Source organism: Amblyomma maculatum, chromosome 11 (genome assembly GCF_055883805.1).
Source record: "Amblyomma maculatum isolate TAMU_Amacu chromosome 11, ASM5588380v1, whole genome shotgun sequence".
In the NCBI taxonomy this organism is placed as follows: domain Eukaryota; kingdom Metazoa; phylum Arthropoda; class Arachnida; order Ixodida; family Ixodidae; genus Amblyomma; species Amblyomma maculatum.
In genome coordinates, this window is record NC_139354.1 from 128,078,317 (window position 1) to 128,102,622 (window position 24,306).

The 24,306-nt window shown below is 46.4% G+C and overlaps 1 protein-coding gene across 7 annotated transcripts in view; it reads right to left on the reverse strand.

The window, feature by feature from the left end:
* The window catches only part of LOC146174934 (uncharacterized), a 128,337-nt gene that overhangs the window by 98,729 nt on the left and 5,302 nt on the right, over nucleotides 1–24,306 (reverse strand). For 5 of the 7 annotated variants that reach the window (XR_014702023.1, XR_014702025.1, XR_014702028.1 and 2 more), the window contains exon 2: nucleotides 15,397–15,505. The exons of 1 other annotated variant lie outside the window; for it this stretch is intronic. The gene's annotated coding sequence lies outside the window, so the exon portion shown is untranslated. Of the gene's footprint in view, nucleotides 1–11,619; nucleotides 11,810–15,396; nucleotides 15,506–24,306 lie in introns of those variants that run through there. One more of the 7 variants, XR_014702024.1, reaches the window with a different exon arrangement.

Genomic DNA, 24,306 nt, shown 5'->3' on the forward strand with positions numbered 1-24,306 from the left:
GGCTATGAGGGCCCTCTTCTACTTCATGCCAGTCGCCCAAGTTTCTGAGTCGGTATCAAAGACCCTATCGTGTGCTTAAGCAAACTTCCCCGGTTAATTACCGTATCGGGCCTTTCACGCCGCCAACTGACCACCGCTGACGAGGACGTGAAATTGTCCATCTTAACTGCCTCAAACCGTTACATGAGCCGGGCATCATGGCTCCACTTAATCCGCCAGGATGGCGTCTTTTCACAGGGGGAGTATTGAAAGAGAGATGCCTGACCAGCGAAAAAACAGAACGAAGAGGAAGACAGATTTTGGCTTGGATTGGAAAACATTTATTGTCAGCAATGAGCGATTTGTGGACGCTACACTTAGATGACCTCAAGTCCCTTGCTCTCGGCGACCTTTTGAGCCCACTCAGTAGCCCGAACTTGCGTTAACGGGTCTGAGCTGGCCAGTATAGCCTCCCACCGCTCTAAAGAAGGTGACTGGTAGTTGGTCTGCTGGTTGCGGCGATTTTGTGCAGCTCCATAATATATGATTGTATCCTGCTATTTCGCCGCAGTGTTTACAATTTGGTTTGTATTGTGCAGGGTACATGTGCGCCAATTTAGAAGGGCTGAAGAAGGCACGCGTCTGGAGCCGACGCCAGATTAATTCCAGCCTTTTGTTTAGCTGCTTTTCTGGTGGAGGATATATCCGCCTTTCTAGTTTAAATTGATTAGGATAGTAATGAAATAAAATTAGTGCATCTCTCGAGAAATAGGGGAATCAACCTGGCTCACTGCTCGTCTGACATAACCTCGAGCTATACTGTGAGCCAACTCGTTTCCTTTGTTCCCCAAGTGTGCCGGCACCCATATTAATTCCACCTGTTTTTCGGTTCCAGTCTTTTATTCTTAAAATTCACGCTGTCTCTTTGGAGATCATGCCCCTCGCAAAATTCTTTATAGCAGATTTGGAGTCGCTAATTATTGTAGCCGCTTTGGTGCTGACCATCGCCATGACGATAGCCGCCTCCTCCGCTTTCCCTGAGTAGTTTGTTTTTATTGAACCTGCCATTAATGCTTTACCCGAGTCGTTCACGCCCACAATAGCAAAAGAGTTGCCTCCTTTGTATTCCGCCGCGTCTACATAAACAGTTTATTCAGAGCCTTCTAACTTGTCCTCAAGGGTCTTTGCTCTTGCTTTTCTCCTGCCTTCATGAATAGGAGGGTGCATGTTTTTTGGTAGCGGTTAATTACTAAGTGCGTTCCTTACTTCAGTCGGCAGTTTCATTTGCGCATTTCTTTCCGGGATTCTATCGTGTAGTCTTAATTTACCCGGGATTTTCCATCCCGTGGATGTGCTGGCAAGCCTCTTTAGCTGTCTTATTATATGTGCCCCGCATAGTTCAATGGTGTTATTGTAGACCCGCAGTTTAAGATTTATTTCCTTAGGGGTGCAGTGGGGTGGCCCCAGTGCTGCTTTATATGCCTGGCCTATGATCGTTTCAATTTTGTTCTTTTCTGCCACCCCTAGCTTGAGGTAGAGGATGGTGTACACTAATCTGCTTATCACAAAAGCCTGAACAATTCTGCACAAATCTTTCTCTTCGACCCCGCGTTTTTGTTGGCTATTCGCCTTATCAACCTGGTTGTCATGTTATGTGTTGAATTAAGTCGATTTACTATTTCTGTGTTCTTTCCATAGTCTTGGATTATCAGTCCCAAGACCCTGATTGTGTTCACTTTGGTAAGGTATGCCATTTATTTCCACAAAAATGTCTTCAGCGTTGATATTGCGCTTTTATTTGTTTGTTCCTCGGATTACCACAATTTCCGATTTGCTTGGTGAGTATTTCAACCCTGCTCATTCCGCACATTTTTCAACAATGTCGATTGCCTGTTGAAGATTTCCTTTTGTTTCCCCATCGTTGCCTGTTCATGTCCATAACGTGACATCATCAGCATATAGCGTATGCTTCAATCTTTCACAGTTTTTAGTAATGTTGGGAGGTTCTTTAAAGCTAGGTTGAAGAAAGGGGAAAGAACTGAGCCCTGTGGGGTGCCATTGTCTCCTAGCCTGATTGTTTCAGACCTGATGTCTCCAAGGAATATTTTTGCTGCTTTTTCGGTTAGAAACTCCCTAAAGTAATCGTAAATCCTCTTGCCAGGGGAAATTTCCTAGAGATTATTTAATATGGCTTCATGTTTAACATTATCAAAGGCTTTATGTAGATCAAGGTCACGTACAGTTTCTGTGCCCCCTTTATTGGATGCGCCAATTATGTCTGCTTCGAGTAGAATCAGTACATCCTGCGTGGACAGCTTGCTCCTGACACCTAGCATTGTTTCGGAAAATACCTCCCTTTCCTCTGCATACTCCTGAAGTCGGTTTAGTATTACATGCTCCATCAGCTTCCCTAGGCACGATGTTAGCGATATCGGCCTGAGGTTACCTACTTCAAGTTTCTTCCCAGGCTTCGGAATGCAGACCACTCTAGCATGTTTCCACTCTGAAGGCATTCTACCTCGTTTTCATACCCCATTAAGAATGTCTGTGAGTACCGTGACTGGTACAAAATCTAGGTTTCTCAGCATTTTATTGTTGACCCCATCTGCTCCCGCTGCTGATGTGGTTCTTAGCTGACTCAGTGCTCTCCATACCTCCGCTATTGATATGTCTCTATCTAGCTCTGTGTTCTCTGGTCCTTGGTATGGTGCAGATGAACCCCTTTTGCACGTATGAGATCTCCAGCCGTGCGCTGGTATTTATGAGCCAATCTTTTCAGCTGTCCTTGAGCGGCGGTTTTAGTTTGTCCTGGATCTAGCAAGTGGCGAAGAAGTTTCCACGTGTTTTTACACCCAAGTTTCCCATTCAATTCATCGCAAATCTGCCCTCAGTGTTGACTCTGAAGTTTGTTTGCGCATTCTTCTATCTGTTGTTCAAGTGTAGATATTCTCTTCTTTATCCTTCTATTGCACCTCTGTTTTTCCATCTTTTCGTAAGGCTCTTGTCTTGTGGGCTTCCCTCATGGGGGCCAACCTCGAATCTGTGATATCATTTCAAGGGGTTGGGATCTCTCTAGTCTGTGTGTGTTTACATCACTTTTGAGTCGTTCAACCCAATCATTTAGATTCATGATCTCCCTCGGAGCAATCTGCCCCTGACTTTTCTAACACCATCCCAATCTGTCAGCTTGTTTTTGTGCAGCATCCCCTTCAGCGCTCTGGTATGTATTTCAATCTCTATGATATAGCGATCACTACCTAAGGTGTGTCCTGTGTTTGACCACTTCTCGCCCTCAAGATCTCTGCCCAGCGTCAAGTCTGGGGACGTGTCTGCACTGATGCTGTTACCTATCCTTGTGAGGTCTTGTGGGTTGTTTAGTATTGTTAGTATTAAGGGTTGAATTTCCATCCATAGTTTGTTTCCTTTGGGGGTGGTCATCCTATATCCCCAAACCGGATGCAGGGCATGAAGTCCTAGTGATTATTAGCCCATTCCTGTGAGCTAGTGTTATGGCTTTCCGTACACGATCTGCCAGCCCTGCCCCTCGGTTTTTGGGCGAGTTGTACGTATTCAGAATACAGACACTGTTGTCTCCCTTTGTGTTTCGGATTAGTTCAATTATTATATAGTCTTCCCTCGTGTTTTCGAGTTCGTGTTGTATTGATGACAAATTTCTCTGCACTAACGTAGCCGTGAGCGACCTAGGTTTTTGGGCCCTTTGTAATTGTAGTGGAGTATACGCGGCGTATCCGGTTACTTTTACAGTGCCGCTTGCCTCTTGTAGCGTGATTACACCGGGTGTGCTTTCAATTTTTTGAATGTGTGCCTGCAGGTTCCCTCTCTTAGAGTAGAAACTTCTGCAGTTCAACTGCCAGATATTTAATTTGGTGGTGAGGAGCCATGATGTCCTAGGACTGTTGCTGTGGTGGCAGCTCAGGGAGGGTGTTGCCGGCAACCGGGGGAAGTCTTGCTTCTATGTTCGTTAGTCGTTCCATAATTTTCTGGAAGCAAGTCATTGTTTGTTCTCTGACCATGATGAATTCCGCCGTAAAATTATCTACCTATTCGGTTAGTTTGTCAACTGCAGCTGAAACGGCATCTATTCTGGCATCTTGAGCTCCTGCCCGCTTCATGAGTACATTCACGTCCAACCTAACCTTGCTGTAAGTCGGGGTCGATGCTTCCTCATTCGAATTTTCTGCCACCTTTTTTGACTTGCGGTCTTCTGTGCTTTTCTCTCAGGGCAGAGGTCTTTTCGCGGGAACTCGGGTGTCCGTCTTCATTGATTTTTCGTTATGTACCATTTCGTTAGTATTACATGGAGACGATTGACTAGTGCATTGTGAATTCTGAATAGGGGACTTGTCGAGTTCAGTTCAGTCGTTCAGTCGTGTCCGACTCTTCGTGACCTTATGGACCATGTCACGCCACGCTTTCCGGTCTCTCACTATCTTCCTAACATCACATAACTTCATCTGCAGTGCCTCGAGGATGCCATCTAACCATAGCGTTCGCTGCCTACCCCTTCTCCGGCGAACCTCAACCTTTCCCAACATCAAATCTTTCTCCAGCGACTCCTCTCTTCTCATCACATGACCAATGTAGCTGAGCTTTAACTTTAGAATTTGACCCTCCAATGAGCAGTCAGGGTTTATGGTCGACAATATCGACTGATTTGATCTTCTGGCAGTCCAAGGACCGCTCAAGAGTCTTCGCCAGCACCACAATTCAAACGCGTCAATTCTTCGGCGGTCAGCCTTTTTCACAGTCTATAGCATCCATACATCACAACTGGAAAGACTATAGCACGAGTTATACGGATCTTGGTTGGCAGACTAATGTCTCTGCTCTTTACTAGGCGGTCAAGGCTAACCATTACTCTCTTTCCCAGAAGCAGGCGTCTCCTAATTTCATGGGTGCAGTCTCCGTACGAGGTAATCTTGGAGCCCAAGAAGAGAAAATCTGTCACAGCTTCACACTCTGCATTTTCGTGCTATCAGTAATTACTTTCCTCATTTCTGCCAATTCCTTCTTTATGGTTTCAAGCTCTCTGCCCCTATTAGTGAGTTGTTCTACCAGTTCCCTCTCGAGCAGTTTCCCAAGGGGAGGTCTTAACATCCAGCTCACCGTTTTGCTTGTGTCTCCATTCTCGCTTGGACTCCTTCCTTTGACTTGGTCAGGACCTGATCCGACGACTCTGTCTCCTGTCCCCAGCACTGGTGGAAAGGAGTTCGACCTACTACTCCCTCGGGAGCCTTTGTGGTTGTCGTTGACCCGCGATCGTGGCAGAGTCATGTTGCCCTAGGTCGTTCATGGGTTTGTGGGGCCGTGTCTTGAGCAGCCTATACTTGCCATTCCTACTGCCGGTGTTGTGCATCCCCCCCCCCCCCCCCGCATACAATGCATTCGGGCTTGCACGTCGGTAGTTCTCCATCCGTAGGCTCCGAGTGGTTTTCACCGCATCTGCGGCAATGCTCTAGCCGCGGCATGTAGCACACATCCGTCCTGTGCCCCGTCTTCCTAAAGTTGTAGCATGTCTCCACCCGCTCTCGGTACGGGTAGCCGGTGAACACTGATCCCCAGTAGAAAACTTGTCTTGGGAGCCTTTCCTCTTCAAAGGTGATCAGGATAGATCTTGACTGGCCTATTCTCCTTGCGTTGAGTACGGCGATGTTTGGGTTTCCGTTTGATAAAGGCTTGGCGGACTGCATCCGGAGTTCCGATGTCGTAGGCTTTGTATACGACGCCCTTAATAACGTCCTCGGGTGCCGCGATGTAGAGTTTCATATCGAGGGTCTTCCGGTCTATAACTATGGATTTGATGTTCACATAAGTGCTCGCTCGTTGACGATTGGGCATGCTGATCGTGTGCGTGTTGTTCCCAGAGTTGATCCTTGAAATATCTTCGTCCAGGACGTTTACATAGGGTAGGTATGCAAACGCGCACATGGCCTGCTGTAGGCGACGTGGCACATAGTCATTTATACTCCGGCCTCTTGGCCTGAAGATTATTTTATAGTCGCTCTCCGGGAGCTTCGGCATTGGTGCCCTCTTGCGGATGTTGGCATCTTGCCTGCTTTTCTGAATGACAGATTTCTTCTCGCCGGCGCCGTGCTCGTCAGCGTTCACGGATCTCGACGCGGATTTCGCGTCTTTCTTCCTCATGCGGTCGTGCATGCTGAGAACAGTCTCCCACTCACCGTTCTCGAATTCTGTGGGGTCAATATCATCTCCGTCCACAGAGCTTTCCATAGTGGTAGTCTGAGGGCCGCCACAGGGGCCGGCGTCCGTCGACGTGGGGTAGGGTGTGCGGCGCTAGGTTTGAGAGTTAAGCCCAGCAAGCTATTCCATCTTTAAGGTGAAATTTCTATGAAAGAGGAAATAATCCACTGAATGGCCAGACCGAAATCTTGCACGGAGTGATGATTGGGATCTTTGTGGTGGTTTTCGGCCCGTAGGCGCAGATGAATGCTGGAAAACAGCTTTTTAGCTGAGCGTATGCGAAGCACGTCTTCCTCGCTCAGCTTCGCTTGTCTAAGTTTCAGGAATACAGACTTCGCGCTTCGAAAACAATGAAGTTATGAAGACGGCAATGAGGACGAAGCTCGAGCTGTCCCTGTGAGCGCTGGCCTTCGTAGCTGCTACGTAAGAAAAATATATTGCTGTGCGAACCATCTAAACCGCTTCATTACAAATTAAAAAAATAAATCTTTATTGTTGTTCTCAACAACTACCGGCGTGCGACAGCTGTTCTGGAGCACGGAATGATTTTGTGTTCTTTGTTTTAGGCTATGTTTTGCTTGTCGCGGTTTTATGACTTTATTTTTGGCACGAGGTGTTCCGATAGGCATTGGGAAATATTCTGTTTACTACGTCTTTTTTCACAATGCTCCACTTTGCTCCCGTCAGCTTTGCGCGTTCACATTGGGATTAGCTCGCTGATTCTGTATTGATTATTTTTGACCACAGCGCGCGTGCTGCATTCACCATGCCGATTTGCTAATTTTTTTCCAAGGCAGCGGTCATCCCAATAATGAGTTCATTTCAGTGCAACCTGTCGTTCATCCGTTCCTTTCTGCACTGGCACTAACACGTGACAAGCCAAAAACCTGATTATATACCGAGACATTCTGATGGTATACCTTACTTTCCACTTTGAAAACACTTCTGCTAGAAGCTTTGTAAAGTATTTAGTGTTAGACGGAAAAATACGAGTTAGAAGAACTAGTGACTCATATCATAGGCTTACAAACTTTTTTGAAACATTTATTTCTACATTTTACAGTTGATATTAAGTTCAAGGTTTTCCTTTACGTCGAAAAATGCCCGGTCAAGGAAAGTAAAAACATGAACAGCGTCCCAGCACATGATGAACAGATGCATATTTATTTGTTATGCATGCAACACAGTCTTTGTATAATATATTTATTTCTATATAATATGTTGCTAAGAAAAATTGATATCTTAGGCAGATTTATTTGGCTGACTGCATCCGCAGAAACCTTATTAGAAAAATACGTCTTCTTTCTATATGTTTCTACGGTGTCAAGAATATTTCTGTCCTTAAAACACTAATCTTGCAGAATATAGACAAGCGAATCTCGGTCTTACCACATGCCAACCGGACGCATAAAAATATATTATGTATGAACTCCCTAGAAGCGCTTTAGAACTATCAAGCGACTGCTAATGCAATAATATTGCAATTTAAATCAATTCTGCAATAAATCAATGACGTTCATGTAGCTCACTTTAGCATTTTTTTTTTCAAGTACACCATCATTCTATTCATTGAAAACGTCATATTCCGGAATCTATAAACAGATTGCGATGAGAACACACTTTGACTAGATGTTCTAGGTTTTTTTTCTTGTGTGAAATCACTATTTACAGGGAGGGTAAAATATTCCACACCCGCGGATACAATATTTCGTATTAGAGGAGTACAAGTTAAAACATCTAGCATGTTTAGAAAACCTAGTTTAGCGATTCATGTTTCGAAGGAGAGTTTTCACCCAATATTAAAATTTGCTACTGTGCTTGAAAAACTTAACGGTGTAGTAACACGTGAAAGTAAAGTTGACGCAAATCCTGACCGCATGACACCTGCAATATCTTATTCTTGTCCAATTTAAAAAAGTTCGTAAATCTAATGACCACCAAAAAATAATGCGGCGAAAAGACTGACCTCTGAATGTACACTGCTGGCGCGACAAACGTCAGCTTCAGTATACTCGGCCACAGTTTGTTAATCTAACGTGCTGTACAAAACAGTAGCGTCACAGATAATCTAAAACTATGGTATTTAGACAAGCGCTGACTAAACTTTTTTTCGGCGAAACTCTAGTCTAGAAGTAAATGTCAAAGCAGTTAGACTGTCATTGCAAAATCTGAAGCAGTCTTGGTTGATAATTCTGGGAAGTACGCCGGAACTAATTCATCATTTATTTCTCTATAAAATACATTATTATGTATTCACGGTTCGCTCCTATACCTTTAAATGCAGTATTTACATAAATACCTAAATCAAGACAGGATTGGAGCACGCACTGTCTAATTAGGTTTTTCTTCGGTTTATTAGAACTGCTCCGTTAAAATATTTGGGAGTCATTACAGAAATATTTCGACATAGTGTAATTCATGGGGAGTTTTTTACTTTAGGGACACAAATATAACCAACCATTTCTCTACCCAGCATTTATTGACATTTATATCTTTGTAGCTATTCGTAGAGACTGAGTTCAAGAAATGTGTATGCAAGAATATTTACTGTACTTTTTTTTTGAGGGACAGTAGTCAATGACGGTGTATTTTATTTTTTCATGTTTAAGACGAAAAAGTTAATATTTAAAGCTACTCTTTATCGCACGGCTGAAATACTGTGACAAGGACGCTCTGGACTTGCTTCTTCATTCGACAGAATATTCTGAACTATATTATTTGTTTTTAGCAAATATTACAGCACTGCGCTCATTGTGTAAATATGTATATTATGACCTAGGCATTGCTTCAAATTTCGATGATTTTGAGGTGCTTTCTGCGTCAGATATTGGTAATCGTCAGACATAAATTATCATTCTTAAGGATTTTTGGAATAATAAATACATGACCGAGTGCGTTTGGACGCGGTCCCTTCGACCTAAGTAAAAATACTGCATACCTTGACGGTCTACAAATTATTAGAAAAAAATAGATAAATAAGTTCCATTTTCTTGAACATATTACCTCTAGCATTCTATGGGCTAATACAAAATAAGAATTAATAAAGATGTGTAATACGCGATTGAATAATATGGTATTGTCACTTTGTTCCTGTTTAATAGGTTTGAGCCTGGCTGCCGTGTGGTGTGCGATGCCAGTGTACGTTAAAGAACCACAGGTGGTCTAAATTCTAGGAATCCTATAGTATTCGGTCTTCCAGTCTCAGCTGCTTTGAGACATCAAAACCATAAACGAACTCACAGCTCTTAATTTTTTTGCACGTAACGTATTGGCGATCTCTGGGCCGTACTTCAGACACACGGGTGCGAATAAATGCATTTACAGCACGAATATTGATTATGTTGCCGAAATATTTGATATGTTTCATAAATATTTGATAGGATTAACTGCAGGATTTGTAACTTTATACATTTTCTGTGCTAATCTTTTATCAATAAAGTTTGCCCTATATACTACGATGCTCCTGACCCCCGACCCGGGTCCTCAAACTATTGCAAAAGTCAATACACGAAATAAATAGCGCGTTATGCGGGCGATGCCAAACGGTTAGTTGTTGGTTTCACCTAGCTTCACTTTACAGCTCTTAGTTATTCCTTGGCTCAAAGTTATGCTAAACACCCAATATCATCATCAGCAGCAGCAGGACTACGCCACCTGCCGGACGAAGGCCTCTCCCATACTTTTTTAATTAACCCGATTCTGTTCTCCCAGCATCTACTTGACATCTGGAGACTTCCTAACCCAATGCGGCCATCTAACTTTCTCCGTCCCCTGCTAGGCTTTCATTCCTTTGAAATCCAGATTTTACCTTAGCTACAATCAGATACCCGGTTTTCACATAACATGTCATATGCCCATTTCTGCTTGATTTCAGTTAGACTGTCAACACGAGCTGTGTCTGTGACCCTGTCTCCACGCTTCTTATCTCTCAGAGTTTCCCATAACATTTTTCGTTCCATAGTTCATAGCGTTGATCGCATCCTAAGTAGAACACTTCTCGCTAGCTCGCACTTTTCAGCTCCATAGACCAGCACCGATAATAGGGAACCCAAGCTCAAGTTTCGTCGCGCGATGGCAGCGCCGTATTCCTGGCATGGTGGAGAAATGTGAAACGATGGGACGTCGCCTGAGCAGACGCTCCGCTAGCTTCCTGTGCACGTGTGGCGATCGAGTTGCGCCTGGCGGTTATTTGGCGATACAAAAACGCTTCCGCTGATGCGAAACAGAGGTACTAAGTAGCATTGTGTCGCGGTTATTAGCGATACAAAAACGCTTCCGCTGATGCGAAACAGAGGTACTAAGTAGCATTGTGTCATGGGCAGCAACAACAGTAGGCGAAGCGCCAAAACACGAGGCTCATGTGTGAAACTTTGCAGGTTCCTTGGGAAGCGTTTCCACAAGACCTGTTTTCCAACCGCGTGACAGCGTTGTAAGAAGTGTCGCGTTCTTTGTGGAAACGAAAAGAGCTAATTTCCTCTTTCTCCATAAACGCAGAAATGTCGACAGTTGATAAAGACGGCTTGGAGAGGCATCGAAAGAGTGCAGTGGTTTTACACCATGCATACAAAGCGAAGGTGGTGGCGGAATATCCAGCTTTTCGCTACCCGCGTGTCTTGCTTTGCCAATTTTCTGTGCTCTCTTCCTGCTTTGCGAGTGCTCTGAAAGCAACCAAATCAACAGATATCCAGCGTGCGACGTCCACAATCGACAATGTTGTGTGAATGTACCCTAAGACCAAGAAAATATCTAGGAACGAGACCCTTTTTTTTTCTTGGAAGGGGGGGAGGAGGGGACATGCCTTGCTGTGCTGAGACTCTTTTACAAGTTTCCGCAAATTAGCCAATAAATGAACCAACATTAATATTATTCCTAACGAAAATGTGTCGAAAGTGCAATACAAAAGCGATCCTAGTTATGGCTCAATTGACAATACTCACGCGGAGCACCCTATTCGCGTCACAGGTTTCGTTAATGCAAACCAAACAGAAATGAAGCACAACCATTTAATAAGAACCGAAATAAAACACGATTGTGTTACAAGCTTGGATTTCTCCTGCCTTCCGAGCCAGCGAGCCGGGTATGTCGAGTGCAGAGCGTGGAGCACACATGTGCTTTTGAGACTGCTAGCGTTCGTGCCTTTGAAGAAACACCTCCTTCGGACTATAACTTATTCTTCTACTGCAAGATTTGCGTTAGTAACGTCGTTATAATAAAAACAAAACCGTATACAGATCTCATGCTACAGGCCAAAACGATTGTCAACGAGCGAGTCGCTTTATTTCAGAGTAATGATAATACTTTTGCAGTTTTTAAACACATTATATACAATAATATAATTACATAGCAGACTTACCTCGAAACACACATCCTACGTTTTCGCTAACGTGGGAAACGCATTCACAATCAATATTTACTCACCGCCGTCTGTCGTCTGCTGTGCAGTACAAACGTGAATAAAAGTTTTCTCGTCTATAATTACGCTTTCCCCATGGAAATACGCGGCAGGTTGTCCAATAATCAAGACGGAATGCAGGCGGCATGTCGCGATGCGCCTGCGGGGGCGCGTCAGCTCGTGCTAGAGAAAGCGCGCGGCGCACGCCGCGAAGGCAGCGAGCCAAGCCGGCGGCGCCCCACTGTGTATTTTTCTGCCACAGATGGCGCTGCCCATCAGGAGCTGAGAGTCTGGAAGAATTGCAAACTCTAGTTAAGTATTGGGGAGACGAAGGGGACGCTCTAGGCTTCAGTTTCAGCGCAGTTAAGTCGGGTCTGATGATTTTCAACGGCTCAAGTGATCAGGGTCTTAAAATACAAGGCCTTAAAACACCTAGAGTAGCAGAATATAAATATTTGGGGGTATGGGTAAACGAAGGATTGGCATACATTGGAAAGCATGAGCAATCACTTAAGGCCAAAGGGCGAAGGAATGCCGGGATAATGAAGCATAAGGCATTGTGGGGATACAATAGGTATGAGGTATTGAGGGGTATTTGGAAAGGAATTATGGTGCCAGGACTTACTTTCGGAAATGCGGTTTTGTGCCTAAAATCAGAGGTACAGTCGACATTAAAAAACAAGTCAGAGATCCGTTGGACGATTAGCACTAGGTGCCCACGGCAAAACTACAAATGAGGTGGTGGAGGGAGATATGGGCTGGGCATCTTTCGAAGTACGGGAAGCTCAGAGTAAAATATTATATGATGAACGCCTGAGGGAATTGGACAGTAACAGATGGGCAGCTAAGGTATTTAAATACCTGTACCTAAACAGCGTTGACTCACAACGGAGGAAAAGAACTAAGAAATTAACTAGTAAGTATGCTAGTAACAAGGACGGAGAAATAAAGAGCATTAATCAACAGGTGAAAAACACAGAAGGTAAGAATTGGATAAATTCGATGGAAAAAAAAAAAAACAGAGTGTGGAATTATACCGAAAGTGGAATATGCAGATCAGGAAGGAAGATTTCTTTGATAACTCAAGAGGCAGTGCCCTACTTTTTCAAGCTCGATCAGGGTGCCTTAGAACACGCAGCTACAAAAAGAAATTTAACAATGAAGATGACGCATGTGCTGTATGTGGAAACTCCAGTGAAACAATTGACCATATTATACTCGAATGCAATGGTATACATCTGGAAGTTGATGCAGGCGTAATCACTGTTCCTGAAGCTCTGGGGTTTAGAGATAACAGTGGCCGGGTGAATAAACAGGCGGTGGAAACTAGCAAAAAACGGCTGGATGATTGACGGCTTAAAAGCAGAGAAGTGACATAATGTTAGTAATGTAGGAGCAAAATTTAATAAATAGAATGATGGTATGGTTAACCAATCTAAAACAATAATTCAGATATATGGAGAAAAATGAGCATGATAGCTACCGCTACCACCCCGTTTCAAAGGGGACGATCTTATATTCCATCCATCCATCGCAGCGCCGCCCAGCGATGCTTTGGGAGCCTATACATAAATCGCATATACTATCCTCCTGAGAGATCCTAGCAAGGCGGTATTCATAACATGCGAGTACTAGCCAAATGAGCTCCACCCCTATCTTAATAGCCTAGTTATTTTGTTTTTGTGGTCCGAAACTGCGGTGTATACCTACCGTAAGTAGACATATTAACCGGCCGCTTGCATTGCTTCTCTACGTATTGATTACTACTGTTTTGTTACGAAGCTGTTGAACATTCTTTTCTTCTTCTTGTTAATTTTTATAATCACCTGCTAACTATTAGACGGCACGAGCCCCTCGGCCCAATCCCCGGAATCAAGAAGTCAGAGAATAGCCAGCTGCCCTACGTCCACTTCTCAAGCAGCTACTCACCAACCCCCGGGTAAGCCATTCCCGACGCTACCCATAGCTCCTTTAAACTTTTCTCCTCCATATCTCTCGATTCTACAGCAGTAGATCACCACTTCAAGTAATTGTATGCGACACATAAAAGATCGGAATGACCGATAATTTGGTATCTCACAGAAGAAAGTTCTGTCATTTGCCAAGCATTCGAACTCATGCTTACCCCCTTATTGGAATTCCGAACTCTTTCTATGAAACGGTCTCGTCCATCTACATCCACTGAAGCAGTTGCTGCCCCCTCGTCCTTCGCCACTAAGAAGTAGGCTAAGGTAGCTTAAGAATGACTAACATTCCCATTATACAGTTGAGTATCAGAAACTTCAGTAATACTCGAACCGTGTTTATTCAATGGCTCCTGACTTTTCCCTCCTAAGCCCACGTCAATGTCATTCTGTAATCGTGTGCTCTAAAATGTTTTCGGGGCTACAGTTCCCTACATTCAGTTCATGACAGTAACTGTTTCCTAATTGGTGACCATTTTTTTTTTTTGAATCTTCAATTTGAGGTCACCGTCGTCCTCACTTTCTTGATCGTAACTTCACTGCATTGACTCACATGCACTTTTTTTCAAGAGTTCGCCGATATTCCAACTTCTTGATATGTGGGAACTTCTATCTCCAGGCTTTATTGGGGTTACCCACGCACATGCCGACCTGGCCGCATACTTTAGGACATAATAAACAGAGCTCAAATAACTTTCTCAGGAAGGTTACAGCCACCAGGAATTTACCGTGCCAGACCTCCCGGTAGGCCGGGGATAGCGACATTTCATCTGGTAGGTCATATATGGAAATCTGCTCACCGACCATTACATTACTGGGATACTTTTCGCGATATTCACGGCGTCTTTTATGCGGCTGGCAGTGTTCAGAGCTGAACAAAAGCTCTCAAGCAGCCCCAGAAGAAACAGCTGAGGAGTGTTCATAACCTCCGCCCAGACTCTCACGACTCATGCATTGGAAAAGACATGAAACGAATGGTGCTGAATGGGCTGAAGGGTCATCTTGAATCCGGAGATATTTCTCCCCCTCAGCAAGTCGGCATCCGAGAAAGGTGTCTCCTCAGGTTCTCTTTTTCCTTCTTACACACTAATTTGACCCTCCGCTGTACGTCCTCCCAGGCTCAAGCCAGAGTGACCCTTGATGTACGTAAGGTTCATGATAATATCGCCCCCAATCCTCTTTAAAAATTCTCGTCTCTATCAGTTGAGATGTAAGAAAGTTCGATTACCTCAATACATTTCTCCGCGAGTGCACGGTGATCCTTGCCCCGAACGCGCGGTACTCCTCAGGGCGCCATTCTGTCACCCACCCTTTTATTGCAAAAGCAATACTAGGAACAGCCGAAGCGAGACATTGGGTGGCCGCAGCTATTCCGTGAAAAGGCGTAGCAATTATCTTCTCATAAAAATTCCGCCTGCCATGACATTTCAATTCACGTTACAACACGGGCAGCAGCTGCCAAGTTGGGTCGCTCCTTTCATATTGGAGGGTGATATCAGAATCAGCCTGCCAGAACTGTTTGCATTCTCGTTACCCGTACGACACGCAGGCACGTCCATACGGCTTGGTTGAAGCATGACTAATGTGGGCTGGTAGCTTATGCTTTAACGTCATACCCTTAAAGGATGAGCTGAAGTGTCCTCAATAATGTAGCACATTACACTGATTGGGCGGGATAGGGCAATAATGTAGCAGGCAAAGAAGCTTCCGCTGTTGAATCGCTCTTCAGATAGGGTTAACCAATGCTAAACCACAACAAATTTTCTGACCTCGTAATCGCTTTCATATCTCATATTATAGCCTCTATCCCAAAACTGAAACATATTTCATGCAGAATACCTTATCAACTGGTACATTTCTGCGCTTTCTGGAGCAGTAGATGATACCTTACAGCAGGTTATCGAAGCAGTCACTAGTTATCGTGACACAGCAGGGCTATTTACCGCACCTGAAAAAAATCCAAATTCCAGCGAATTGCGAAAACTCGTTACTAACTCCAGCATAATCACCTAATTACTCTCACAAGGGCTAAGTCTCCTTTCCTCGCGTATCGTCCTGAGGAATCCATGAACTCCATATCATTGAGTCAACTTATCAGACCAATGTTTCTACAACCGTTCAACTTTGCAATACGCCCATGCCTCTGGTCTGTTTCATTGTCAATAAGCAAGGCAGGATACGAGGTTCAAGTCCAGCAGCTCGCCTACGCATTCGCACTCAGCACAATTATTTATAAAATTCTACACGTTACTCTAACCTCTCACCAAAAACATCAGATAGACATCGCGTTCATATATTGTACATTGCTGATATAAAGGTACCCTTACATACGTCCACTGAGCGCCTATAATCTAGGGGATGTTCTTATCCCAGGGAGACATCATACAGCAACATTGGAATCGCCAATGGGGCGTTTTCTGGCACGAAACAAAGAAATTGAATACTTTGGCACATGGGACACATTCCATAAGACCTCCTTATTATTACAACTCCTTACACGCTTCCAGGTTGTGTCAGCGTAAGCCCATTCAAAGAAACAGGTGTTGCAGGAGACTTTATGTTCACGCTTCCTGTTATTTATTTGATTTACAAATGCTGCTGGCCATTTTCGGGGCCATACAAGAGTCGATGCAAACAAGAAAAAAGCATCTTGATATTATTGATTAAACGATCATCAACACAGATACATCATGAACTATTTTCGAAGTGCACTTACTAAACTGAAAGCAGCAGCGAGGTAGTCACACATGCATACATCCTCCTTCTACAGCGACTCTAGAAAACCTGGCATTAGTTGCCAGTAATCAAGGCCGATCAATAGCACCTCATAACTTATCACGTTAAACAACATATACTAAATAAATCTAGGCTCTGCCTGCCATTGTTACCGGTCGCATTCCCGAAGAACTACAGTATGATCTACACAAATCTCTTACCAACTATCTCCCCACACTTTCACACTCAGGTGGATTGCTGGTCAGGCTGGATGCCCAGGCAGTTGAAGTAGCGCATGCCTTGACTATGAATTTCAGCATCAGGTACCTGGCATTCCCTGGCCTTATCCACCGACGCTGGACACTATTTTTACTACAAAAAGAAACCAATCTTCCCTATGACAACATTAGCGAAACTCTTCGGACACTTCCACTTCCGGATAAATGCCTCACTACCACGCAAATACGCATTCTTCGAGGAATATAACATATGCTCCTTATTCCTCCCCTATCATTCTCTACCGCATCAGACATTCTCTGCATGCCCGAATTGTTCTTAACGCATTGCTAACTTATACCACAATTTTCCCGCCCTCTTGCAATTCAGTCACCTTAAATTCCCCACCCTTTTCCCTCAAAGTGGAGGACTTTATCAGTGTCTAAGGTGCTGACACAATCGTAAGTCTTCATGACCCTGGCCCCGGACATTCTTGATGTTTGAAATGCATTACATTATTTCTGTTCCCGATTCTTTTTAATTTTAAAGCCACCTCAGTGCTTTTCCAGTGCAGGCAATTATCTTTTGCACTTTGTCCACAGATTTACTGATTAGTGCAATGTCACCAGCATATCATAGGTAAAATTTGAGGCAATAACGAAAAAGCATCTCACATGTCTCTATAATTAAGATATTGTCATGTAGTGGTGACAAGGCAGTAGACACCAAAAGAAGACACAACGTAATACTACTGAAATTACCTCTCTATTGGGCTGACTTGCGCCCGCAAAAGAGCTAAGCAACTCGGCGGCGGCGATAGCAACAAACATGTTCGTCGATCGTCGAACTACGAATGCCTGTCGCACACATCAACGCTCAATTTAAAGGCTGTTTCGAACCATCTAGATAACTTCGCAAACTGTTACTAGCTCAACCTGAAACATTGTAGAAATATACGCGACTGGCCGCAGTCTTCGAGACTGATCTCGGCGCATCTTGTGCTACAAAGAAACTTATGAAGGTGCGGCTCGTGGCGTCGAGCATTAGCAAGCAAAGAATACAGAATTCATACGCGTGCCAGAATCCCTATGATAAGGCTGGATGGCAGCGGCTGTTAAAAAACAAGTGCAGTTTTGAAGGTTTCGCGGCATTACTCCCCGCCTTAAAAACAAATCCCCTCGATGTTCCAAAACAAAGCAACGTAAACATAAACACTACGAAGTTTAAACACTACGGATTATTTAACGCGCGTAATATGGCTTCAGTCGTACATTTACAGCCTTTGTCAAAAGTGTAGAGCCCGTGCGGTCTACTTCTGAGTCGTGTAGTGGAGCTGCTTTAGCATTAGTGGAGGTGCTTCCCATACGAGAGGGTAGGCCAAAAAAATCTTGCTCTCAAGAGATTTGGAACATTGTAAATACATTACAAGCCGTACGAAGTGGCTCAGCAGCAGACCTCTTGGGCTCTACACGTTTGACAAAGATTGTACATTTGTGGTCATGCGCGTCGCCGTAGTGATACTGACGTACCGTCGGGATCGACTTCATAGTCCAGTGGTCCGACAGGGCGAATTATTTTGTACGGCCCAAAGTACCGACGCAACAACTTTTCACTTAGTTCGAGACGGCGAATTGGTGTCCAAATCCACACTTGGTCTCCTGGATTCTACTCTGCGTGGCGTCGTCGTAAGCTGTATCGTCGGCTGTGAGTGCGCATTTGGTCTTTAATACGCAGCCGTGCGAGTCGCCGGGCTTCCTCTGTACGCTGCAAGTAGGCGGCGACGTCAAGGTTGTTCTCGTTGGTTACGTGCTGCAACATTGCGTCATGCGTCGTCGTGGCCTCCTTGCGGTACACAAGCTTGAAAAAGATCGCTATGGTCGCCTCCTGGACTGCCCTGTTATACGCGATCACGTACGGCAAGATGGCGTCACAGGTCTTGTGCTCAGCCTCGACGTACATGGCGAAAATGTCCGCGATCGTTTTGTTGAGGCGCTCCGTAAGTCCATTGGTTTGGTGATGGTACGCAGTTGTTCATCGATGGCTTGTATGACTGTATTCCAGAATGGCTTGCGTCAACTCTGCCGTAAACGCCGTTCCCCTGTCCGTGACGAGCACTTCTGGGGCGCCGTGTCGCAGGAGAATTTGTTCGAGAAAAAAATTGGCAATTGCTGCCGCGTTACCATTGGGTATGCTTTTGCTTCGGCGTAATGGGTGAGGTAGTCAGTGGCCACGATGATCCACTTGTTACCCATAGACAAAGATGGAAAGCGATCCCAAGTTGTTGAAATGGCAGCGTTGGGAACGGAATCGGGTTTAGTAGTCCTGCTGGTCTGATCGGCGGCGTCTTGCGTCGTTGGCACTCACGACACGTCTTTACGTAGTGAGTAACTTCGGCAGGAAGTCGTAGCCAGTAGTGCTTCTCCTGGATTCGACGCAACTTGCGCGCAAAATCGAGATGGCCTGCTGTGGGCGCATCGTGCAACACCTGCAGAATTACCTGCCGGAGGTTTTTAGGCACAACAAGAAGCTGCGCGGTCCTGTTGGGTGCGAAGGTCTTCAGGAGGAGGGCATTTCCTAACGCGAATGATGATAAATGACACCTGAACTCACCATAAGGGGAAGCGGTCTTTCCTTCTAAGTAATCGTCTAGCGCTTTCAGTTCAGGATCTCATTGCTGTTCTACGAAACTGCTGGCGCTTACCGGTTCCAAGAAGGCATCTTCGTCGTCTTCCTTCCCCGGCGCATCAACGCGGGCTCGTGACAAGCAGTCTGCACCGGAGTGTTTGCGGCCTGATTTGTAGACGACGGTGATGTGGAATTCTTGAAGACGTAAGCCATAGCGGGCAAGGTGGCCGGAAGGGTCTTTCAAATTTGCAAGCTAGCAAAGCGCGTGGTGATCGCTTACCACATTGAATTGTTGGCCGTAAAGTACAGGGGAAACTTTGAAGTGGCCCAGATGATTGCAAGGCACTCTTTCTCGGTGGTCGAGTAATTAATTGGCTTCGGCTTTTGAGAAGGGCCTGCTAGCGTAGGCGATTACTTCCTCCCCTCCGGCGTTCTTCTCAAAGAGAACGGCGCCTAGGTCCAGACTGCCCAGGTCGGTATGTATCTCAGTCTAGGCATTCTCATCAAAGTGGCCTATCACAGCAGAGGACAGTAGACTGCGGTTAATTACCTCGAAGGTTTCCGCTTGCGGTGCTTTCCATTGAAATGGCACGTCTGCCCTTGTAAGCGGCGTCAAAGGTTCGTAGAGGTGCGAAAAGCACGTGAAGATTGTTGGTTATATGCGCACAGTATGAGGACTCGGCGCACAGCTTCCTTGTCACCGGGCTTTGGAAACTGTGCGATCGCAGCTGTTTTCTGTGGGTCGGGGCGAACTCATTCCTAGCTTACGATATGACCAAGAAACAATATCGCTTCGTAGGGAAAGTGACACTTCTCTGCTTTTAACATTAAACCCGAGGACGTGATATTGTCAAGCACTGTTCGAAGCCTTCTCAGATGGTCTTCAAAGTTTGACGCGAACAGAACGACTTCGTCCAAACATAAAAAAAAAACAAATGTGCCACTTTAAGCCCGCCAGGAAAGTGTCGATTACCCGTTGATACGTGGCTCGTGCGGAGCACAAACCAAATGGCATTACCTTGAATTGGAAGAGGCCGTCAGTTGTTATGAACGCCGTCTTCTCGCTGTCTATTTCGTCGACCTCAATTTGCCAGTATCCGCTCTTCAGGTCCATCGACGAGAAGTACTTAGCGTTACAGAGCCGGTGCAGTGTGTCGTCGATGTGAGGAAGTGGGAAAAAATGCTTCTTAATTATGCTATTCCAGCAGTGGTAATCAATGCACAATCGAAGTGTGCTGTCTTTCTTCAGCCCGACTGTTGCCGCCCATGGGCTGTTGGATGGCTGGAACACGTCATCACGCAGCATTTCCTCAACTTGATCGCGTATGGCCTAGCGTTCTCGAGGCGATACATGGTAGCGGCCTTGAAGTAGCAGTCGAGTGTTTTCGTCCGTGATGATGCGATGCTTTGCCAACGGAGTTTGCCGCACCTTCGGCGCTGAAGAAAAGCACTCGCTGTCGTTTTCAAGAAAAGTCCGGTCTTGTCTGTCTCGGGGGAGTGCTGCGTGTAATGTGGAAATGGGGCTGCTTGGCTTGGTTGGTTGGATCGTCTTCAAGTTGGCTGGGGAGGGCGAAGACTTCTCGGGTATCCTCTAGCTCGTCAAAGAAAGCAATCGTCATGCCCTTGTTAAGGTGCTGGTATTCGTCGGTGAAGTTCGTTACGAGCCCATGAGGTTGTCCATGATGGAAACTGACGATGCCTCTTGTGATGCCAAGTCCTCTATCCAGTAACAACTGAGTGTTCCCCTCGACAACCCCATTCGTGATTTCGACTTCTTTTGTAGCCACAGGGACGATGACGCTTGATCGGGGCGGTACGGCTAATTCTCAGTCGTAAACGTTGAGAGCGACGTAATGCGTTGAAGTTCTCGTAGCAGGTATGACTTTGTCGGTCGAGAGCTTGACGAGTTTGAATCGGAGGTCGATGATCGCTCGATGTTCATTCAGAAAATCAATGCCCAGAATCACGTCGCGGGATCAGTGCTGTAGGACGACGAGGCTGGTAGAGTAGGTACGTCCTACTCTAACCCTTGCGGGGCATTGCCCCGACGGCGTAGTGAATTGAACACCACCAGCAGTGCGGATTAGCGGACCATCCCAGGCGGTCATCACTTTGTTGGGATGGGCGGTGTTACGTTTCTCCACCGAGAAGTGGGAAAGCTGACGCGGCCACCGCATAGCAACAGGCAGAACCGCGAGCGGATCGGCCATTTCGACGCCGTTCATCGGCCGCGCAACGCTTCCTCCCGCCGACAAGTCTCAGCGTGTTCCTGCCACGCGCCAAATGTGTGTGCGTGCGTGTGTGTGCCAAAGCTGGCCAAGCCTGGAGCTCGAGGGAAAGTGCGTCGCCCTCTCCTGTCTGCAGGAGGTGGAGGAGATGAGGTCGGAACACCTGCGATTGAGTCATTCGTCGTGAACCAACATGTTTGGCTCTCCCTTTCCTGTGAGGGTTTACCCTTTCCCTGTGCACTGGAAAAACTATAAAAAGCAGCGGCCGACTCCGCTGAGATAGAGACTACTTTGACGCGCCGTTGGCACGACGCTAGACACCAGCTGTGTGAGAGTGTCTGTAATCTCTCCGGGTCAGCTTCACTGCCCGTTTCTTCCTGATGTTACAGTAAAGGTTGTTTCGTTAAAAGACGCCTCGTCTTTGCTGGCACCTTTGATGCCGTCCGCCGTCCACGGAGCCGCCAGGCCAACGCTACCGAGGGGCCGCGCGCCGCAGCGGTGCGATACCAGAGCCACGCGACTCAAATGTAACAACTGGTAGGCATCGGTGGGACGACCAAGCCGTAACCGTGGTTGGAGGGACGAGCCAGGCGATACCGTCGTCCAACAACTGGTGAACAGCGGAAAGCGGAGAGACAAGGACGACCAAGCAGTGACCGTGGTCGGTGAAACGAGCTAGGCCTGACCGAGGTGCAACATCTGGTGGGAAGAGCGGAGATGTCCGAGGCGTGACTCGTGAATCAAAGCAGCTCAGCGGAAAGGCGGGAGCAGTGCAACGAGCCCTGTGTGATGACTGGTTGCCTGCAGCGGAACGACTGCGTTGGATTCTTGGCTGCGAGGTTTGGTGAGTGCGGGACTTTCTTCTACTGAGTTTTGCCAGGCTTTTGTTAAGTAGAGAACAGAGCTGGTAATTGTGTTGTCGTTGTTGCTGGGTTAATTGCAGCAAGGCAATAGTGGGCAGTAGAGAAGGCAGCACTCGGAACAGCCATGAATTTGGATTTGAAGTCGTTGCGCAAACCGAAATTGCTGGAGCTTGCGGAGGAGTTGGGTCTGAATTTGTCAGACAAACTCAGAAAACCAGAAGTGTTAAAGGCTATTCTTGCGTTGGAAGCTGAAGATGACGAGCTTTTGGAATGCCTTGAGATCATTGACGAACGTCAAGAGGAACGTGAACGTAGAGAACGTCACGAGAAAGAGGAACGTGAACGTCACGAGAAAGAGATGCGTGAACGTAGGGAACGTTTCGAGAAAGAGGACGCTCGCGTAAGGAAACTGATGCAGCTGGAGATATCAGCACATAGAATGAGCGTGGAAAGGATTAAAGCTTGCAATGCCATTCAGTGTAACGGTTCAATACCGCGAGATGGTCCGCCACCGTTCCTCATTGCCGAGGATGTGGCCGAGTATTTGGCAGACTTTGAGAATGTCTGCAGAAGTAAACGTTTCGAGCGAGATAGTTGGGCGCAGATGTTGGTAGCTCTTCTCTCCGCTGAAGCGTCGGAAGAAATCAAGCGATTGGTTGGCGACCGCTTGAAAAATTACGATGAACTAAAAGAGTCATTGCTGATACGATATCAGATAACGCCTCAGGATCTTCGGAAGAGATATGAGAGTGAGAAACATTGTAACGAGGCATACTTTGATTTGGCCTATCAGTTGAAAGCCGCTGTAAATGAATGGCTAGACAGTGCGGAAGTTCCGGAGCAAATCGAACTTGCACCGGAGTGTGAGAAACAGCTTGGGGAAGCGGCCGAGCAAGGTGACCGCAGTAGCGAGCCGACCGAGCCTCGAACAGAAGAGTATCCTGTTACCTTGGTCGAGCCACTAGCTGAGACGGTTAGCACATGCTTAATCGGCGAGAAGTCCGAAGTGACGCCGTTAAGCGAGGTGAAGTGCATGCCGACCCAAGTAGCTGCAGGAGATACAGTTCCATCAAATGAGAGTGGGGAACTGGCAATAACTGAACCGCCTCTCGAGTCGAAAGCAGAAGCTTGTGTAGAGCGCGACGGAGCTGGAAACGAGCTAGGAGAGGAGAAACTTTCAGTCTCCGAAATCGACTGTGTTGTAGAGCAGGGCGCGCAGAAAAGCGAATTGCCAATCAGGGAAGCTGCGCAACCCGCGAGTTGTGATCAGCCAGGGCAGACCGACGAGGAGTGCGCGTACGCTGTAGAGAGCGAGACTTGCGAAGGCGACAGCGAGCGACCAGAGCAGAGTCAGAGTCGTTCGTGCTCCGATAGCGGCGAGCCTTGCGAAGGCGACAGCGAGCGACCAGAGCAGAGTCAGAGTCGTTCGTGCTCCGATAGCAAGCTGGGTTGTATTCGCGAAAGCAACCCCAGCGCGAACACGGACGTAGCACCTATGGCCCTCACGCAATCCGAAGCGCCCCAGCTGTCGAATGAGCTTGATCGTGCGCCGGTTAGCGCTGAGCGATGCGGCTCATCGGAGGACCCGTGTAACGTGAGTGGCGAGCCAAAGGAAATGCTTAGCTTGAAGGCTGGCATGAGCGGTTGTTCGGATTTGAATGAAAGTGAGTCAAGCGATGCAGCCGCGGCGCTGCCAGAGGAAATGCCTAGCTTAGGGGCAGGCGTGAGCAGTTGTTGTTCGGACTTGTCTGAAGGTGAGTCATGCGCTGCTGGCCACGATGCAGACGCTGCACCGCACTTTGACCGCTTCGACGACACCGGTGTCCTACTAGCTCCGGTTACCGCTAGAACGTTGACCGCTAGCTTGCCAGAGCTCGCGCCGAAAGAAAGTAGGACTAGAGTATTCAAGTCCTGCCACCGAAAAACGCGGAAAGGCAGGCGCGAGAAAGAATGCTGCCATCGTAAGGAGAGCAAACTCAAACGATTGCAGAAAGAAAGCAGAAGGCTAGTATTCCAGTGCTGCCACCGAAAAACGCGGAAAGGCAGGCGCGAGAAAGAATGCTGCTATCGTAAGGAGAGCAAACGATTGCAGAAAGAAAGCG